The sequence below is a fragment of the Hibiscus syriacus genome, unplaced genomic scaffold (assembly GCF_006381635.1).
Source record: "Hibiscus syriacus cultivar Baekdansim isolate YM2019G1 unplaced genomic scaffold, ASM638163v2 tig00112738_pilon, whole genome shotgun sequence".
Lineage (NCBI taxonomy): Eukaryota > Viridiplantae > Streptophyta > Magnoliopsida > Malvales > Malvaceae > Hibiscus > Hibiscus syriacus.
Genome location: NW_024063392.1, coordinates 2204872 through 2211188, shown reverse-complemented (window position 1 = coordinate 2211188; position 6317 = coordinate 2204872). Strand labels below are relative to the sequence as shown.

Sequence of the window (6317 nt, the reverse complement as noted above, 5' to 3'; positions counted from 1 at the left end):
AATGTGATATCGATAATGTCAGCCAATAAGCTAATGTTACAAGGATGTCCAGCTTTCATCACTAACGTAATCGATACTTGAGCCAAGGAGAGGAGATTGGAAGATATTCTGACAGTCTGAGAATTTCCAGAGGAGTTATCGGGATTACCTCTAGATAGAGAGGTGGAATTTCAAATTGAAGTTATGCCTGGAACAACATCAATTTCGATGGCTTCTTACAGAATGACCCGAAAGGAACTGAGTGAGTTCAAGACTCAGTTACAAGAGTTATTGAATAAAAGATTCATCAGGCCTAGTTTGTCATTTTAGGGTGCACCAGTACTATTTGTAAAGAAGAAAGATGGTTTGATGTGTCTCTGTATTGATTATCGACAACTTAACAAGGTGACCATAAAGAACAAGTATTCTCTCCCAAGAATCGATGATTTATTTGATCAACTCAAGGGAGATTCAATGTTCTCCAATATTGATTTGCGCTCTGGCTATCATCAGTTGAAGATTCAAGAAAAGAATATTGTAAAAATGACTTTTAGGACTTGATATAGCCATTACGAATTCATAGTAATGACGTTTGGGTTAACTAATGCACCGACATCATTTAAGGACCTCATGAATAGAGTATTTCAACAGTACATCGATCAATTTGTTGTTGTCTTCATTGATGACATCTTGGTGTATTCAAAGACAAATAAGGAACATGACGCACATCTTCGATTGATTCTTCAAATACTTCGAAATAATAAACTTTATGCTAAGTTGTCTAAGTGTGAATTTTGGTTACCTGAAGTGACATTCCTTGGACATGTAGTATCTTCAAAGGGGATTCAAGTGGATCCTCAGAAGATTAAGGCTATAATGGATTGGGAAGTTCCAAGAAATGTTTTTGAAGTATGGAGTATCTTGGGATTGGCTGGATATTATCAAAGGTTCGTAAAGGACTTTTCGATGATTTCCTCCCCTTTAACAAAGCTATTAAGGAAAAATGTGCCATTCAATTGGACGAATAAATTCCAAGAGAGTTTTGAATCCTTAAAGAATGTGCTAACGGAAGCTCCAGTACTAGTGCAACCAGAATTGGGCAAGGATTATACAATTTATAGTGACACTTCCCATAACGGTTTGGGATGTGTTTTAATGCAAGATGGAAAAGTAGTAGCATATGCTTCGAGAAATCTAAAGCCACATGAGAAGAACTATCCGAAGCATAATCTCGAGTTAGCAGCGGCGGTGTTTGCATTAAAGATCATCACTTTTTATATTGTGAGTATTGTTACGTTTACACGGATCAAAAAAGTTTAAAATATTTGCTGACTTAAAAGGAGCTAAACTTGAGGCAAAGAAGATGGATCGAGCTACTTAAAAACTATGATGCAATCATACACTACTACCCCGGAAAAGCTAATGTTGTAGCTGATGTGCTTAGCCGAAAGACTTTTACAGTTTTACGTATATTAGATGCCCGACTTGTGTTAAAGGACAATGGTACTCTGATGGCTGAATTGAAGCTAAAGCCTTTACTTTTGGATCGAATAAAGGAATTGAAAAGGAAAGATGATAAATGTTTAATAAAAATAGAACAAGTGGAAAAAAGTGAAATTAAGGACTTTGAGGTAAAATAAGATGGATGTTTATATTACAGAGATAAAGTTTGTGTTTAAAATGATAAAGAGTTAAAGAAATAGATATTGTTAGATGCTCATTGTAGTCCGTTGACCATGCATCCAGGAGGGAACAAGATGTATCAAGATCTAAAAAGGCGATACTGGTGGTCAGGTATGAAAAGAGTTATTACAGAGTTTGTTGTAAAATGTTTAACCTGCTAACAAGTGAAAGCTGAACATCAAGTGCCTTCAAGACTATTGCAATTGATCTTTATTCCTCAATGGAAATGGGAAAGAATTACGGTGGATTTCGTAACGAGTTTACCTTTGACACCGAAAAAAAAAGAATTCAATTTGGGTAATTGTCGATAGGTTGTCAAAGACAACCCACGTCATTCCTGTTCGAATTGATTATTCAATGAATAAGTATGCATGGAGTTTACCTTTGACACCAAACAAAACGAATTCAATTTGGGTAATTGTCGATAGGTATCAATTGAGTATCAAGATGACGCCCTATAAAGCTTTATATGGAAGAAAATGTCAAACACCATTAAATTGGTTTGAATTAAAAGATCGAGACTTAGTGGGGCCAGATCTAATCAAAAAAGTTGAAGAAAAAGTGAAGATTATTCAAAATAATCTTAAGATAGTTGCTGATCGACAGAAGACTTACGTGGATTTGAAGAGAAAAGAAATTGAATTCCATGTAAGCGACAAAGTGTTTCTTAAAGTATCACATTGGAATAAGATTCTTCGTTTTGGCGTAAAGGAAAGCTCAGTCCTGGATTCATTGAACCCTATGAGATCTTAAAAAGAGTTGGACCAGTGTCATATTAGTTAGCATTGCCTCCAGAAAGGAAAAGATCCACAATGTCTTTCATGTATCAATGCTTAGAATATATCGATCAGATCCTTCGCACATCATAGCACCAAAAAAATAAAAGTTCAATCTAACCTGACCTATGAGGAAGAACTAGTGCAAATTTTAGCATATGAAGTCAAATAGTTAAGTAACAAGACAATCTCGTTAGTTAAAGTTCTTTGGAGAAATCACAAAGTAGAAGAGGTGACATGAGAGCATGAAGAGGACATGAGAAGACAGTTTCCTCATCTCTTTGTACAATGAAAACTCGAGGAATAGTTTTCTTAAGGGGGAGAATTGTAATATCCCAAACCTCGAGCCAGTGACTAAAATATAAGGAAATAAAAATTTGGTGGTTTAATTTAAATAAATTGAAAAGTTCAAGGATTAATTTTGGGATTTGTGTCTAGGACTTATTAGCAAAGATGGAAGAGTGAAGGGAATTATGATCTTTTTGCAGGAAATGAATTTAAAATTCATTTCTAAACTCATTTAAGCATGTAAGGAAATAGAAAAAGGAAAGAAAAGTCTGAAACTCTTGATTATTTTCTAGTCTTCTTCCTTTTCCCTGTGAACCTTCATTTCCAAGGTGAATTACTTTCAAGTTGGTTGTTTCTTGAATTTGTGAGTTGATTTTTAGTCATTGTGTGATATAGAAGCTTACGGAAAGCTTAAAGATGATTAGAAGCTAAGAAATTGAGAAAATATAATGAATTAGAAAAAGGAGTTTTTTAGGGAAATTATGAAATCTGGTTACTAATTGGATTTTAAATGCATATTTGACTTGTCAAAAGTTTAATTAAGGTGTTTAAAGCATTAGAAATGATTAAGAATATGTTTGATTGATGGGTATGATTTTTTAGTTTAAGTGTTCTATGGAGAAATATAGATGTTATAAGGGGATTTATGTAGGTAAGTTAACTAGGATAAGTGATAATGAGTTTGAGGGTATGAATGGAGTTAAGAGTAAGAGATTTAGGTGAATTGTGGGTAAAATTCGAAGTGAAATAAGTGAAATCTGGGTAAGGGTATCGGTATTGGAAGAACAATATTGATACTATAAGGGTATATTGATGGATAAAGGTATGAATCGGATGAACATTATCGATACTGATTTAAGTAGTATCGATACTGATGTAGGGTATCGATACCAAAGGTAAGGTATCGATACTGTAAGTAGGGATGAAATTCCAGAATGCCAAAATGGTATCGATACCGAAGTGGGTATCGATACCATAGAAGAGAAGTATTAGTAGTGTATGAGGGTACATATACTATTTAGCTTGAAATATTAGATTAGATGTTTCATTTCGTTTATGTAAGTGCTAATTGGTTATTTGTTAATAGAAAGTTGGTAATGATTTTAGATTTATTGATGTGTAGATTTGGAACGAAAGCGTACTGATTGAAGCGATATAGCAAAGAGATTGAACGAAAGTTAAAAAGATTTAGTTTAGGACTTACGTGAGGCAAAGGTGAGTGCAATTTATATTTTTATATTAGATATTAGGACAACTTGCGATAAGCCAACCTAGAAGGTTTTTGATCGAAAACTGTTTATTTATTTTTATGCAATATTTTATTATGCTTTATATAAAGTGTATTTTCAAAGTAATGTTTTGATTTTATTTGTATGTGAATATGTGTTATATGAAATTGTTCTATGTGAAAATGTGCTAAGTGAAAATTTTTACGTGAAAATACCCTTTGTGAATGTGCTCTATGTGGATAAAACACACTTAAATAATGAAATGATAAATAATTATATGGTTAAAACCCAAGATATATGTATGAGAATTAGAGGTATAGTTGGCATACCAAGAGTCGAGGGTTCTATGCGGTCATTCGGGAATTATATACGGTCCTTCGGGACAAATATACGTGGCACTTTGTTGCAAATTCTACGTGGTATTTCGGTGCAAATTATATGAGCAGTGGTGACTGCATTTAGTGCACAACCTCAATGTACTCAGATACATTGAGTTCTCAGTAATATGCGTTGGGCTAATCAAATAAAATAATATAAATTGAATAATGAATAACAATATATGTTATGTTTATGAAAGGTATCTTGATTTCAATATAAATGTTTTATATGGATTGAATAAGCAAATGCTTTAAAATATTTTATTACTCTCATTATTGCCTCACTAAGTCACTAACTTAGCGTGTGATTTTTCACACGTAGATACAAAAAGATCCGAGGAATAAAGCTAGGAAAGGGCAGCATACAACCGAAGAGAATCAGAACTAATTGAATTGTAGGTGTTTTATTTTGGTTACATCGAAATTTTGTTGGCATATATTATAAGGTTTTAAATCGAATAGCTCTGATCAATTTTGTAATCATACTATTTTAAGTTATGTAAATATATTGAGTATTTATTATCACTATGAATTATAAATTTTTAATAGTAACATTGATTTAAGGGTTTCACTATTTAAATGCAAATAAAAGTTTAAATTTTCAACAAGTCTTCAAGTAGTCAAAGTTTTGAAAAGTCAATATGACACAACGGATTCATATCTGGTTCGAGTACCGGTTGAGAGTGTTACATTTATTGGTATCAGAGCCATGTTTAATTGATTTTAAGTTCAAAACGAAGCAAATTGTGGTTTTAAAAGTATACATGCCAATGAAAGGTTAAAAATTTCTGATCTGATAGGGTAAATTATATGTTGTCATTGCTAATAGAGTTAGTAATAGTAACTTAATAGATGTCGGACTATGAGGGCACCCAAAGTGAAGCGGGAAATGGTCATGAGGGAAGTAGTAATTCACCTGCCCCAGTTAGACAAGGTGAAGAACAGGCGCATCAAGGAGTGTCTGTACAAGATCATGGGATCTTTTTCCGGATGTTGGACGCGATTTTGACGTGTTTCCAACCGTATGCTCCCTCAGGTCCTAGGATGAATGTGGCAAAGGAACTTAAAAGTCTCGGAGCATTGGAATTTAGAGGAAAAGTTGAGGGAAGTCTCGTTGCTGCGGATCTTTGGTTAAACGATGTTAGGAGTATGCTTGAGGGTCTCCATTGTTCTGAAATGAATAAGCTGGATATAGTAGTCTCATTTCTATGAGGACAAACACATATATGGTGGACCAACGTGACAATGAGAGCATCTAGAGATCAAGTGACGTGGCCGTTGATCCTACTGCAGACTTAGGCAAAATTGCCAATGAATACAAGCTTTGGTTCCACATTGATGCAGCTCATACAGGAAATTATTGCATTTGCCCTGAATTCCGGCATTTCCTCAATAGAGTTGAACTCGCATCGTCTCTCAACATGAATCCGCACAAATGGTCTCTCACCAACATGGATTGATGTTGCTTGTGGCTTAAGGAACCGCGTTTCTTAATCAATTCATTGTCATCCAATCTGGAATAGCTATAAAACAACGCAAGTAAATCCAACAGTGTTGTGGACTACAAAGATTGGCAAGTCACATTGAGCAGACGATTTCGATCACTGAAGCTTTGGATCGTAATCCGCCGGATAGGGGCGGAAAACCTAATGCAGCACATCCGTTGCGATGTCAGCCTGTCTAAGCAATTTGAGGCACTCGTAAAATAACATGAGAGGTTCGAGATCGTGGTTCCGAGGAGGATCGCATTGGTTTTATTCAGGCTTAAGCCAAAGCAGGGGATAGACTTCAGCAAATTAAACCGCAAACTGCTGGACGCCATAAATTATAGTGGACGAGCTTTCATGACGCAAGGAGTGGTAGCTGGGATTTACGCCAATCGATGCGTCGTCGGAGCAACTCTAACCGAAGAGCGTCACATGAACGATCTATGGATTCTCATTCAAGAAAAAGCTCAACTCGTACTGTTGCAATGCAGCCAGTAA

The 6317-nt window shown here is 35.0% G+C and overlaps 1 pseudogene; it reads left to right on the top strand.

Moving 5' to 3' along the window:
- Positions 1 to 5184: 5184 nt before the first annotated feature.
- Positions 5185 to 6317, top strand: LOC120182895 (annotated as a pseudogene).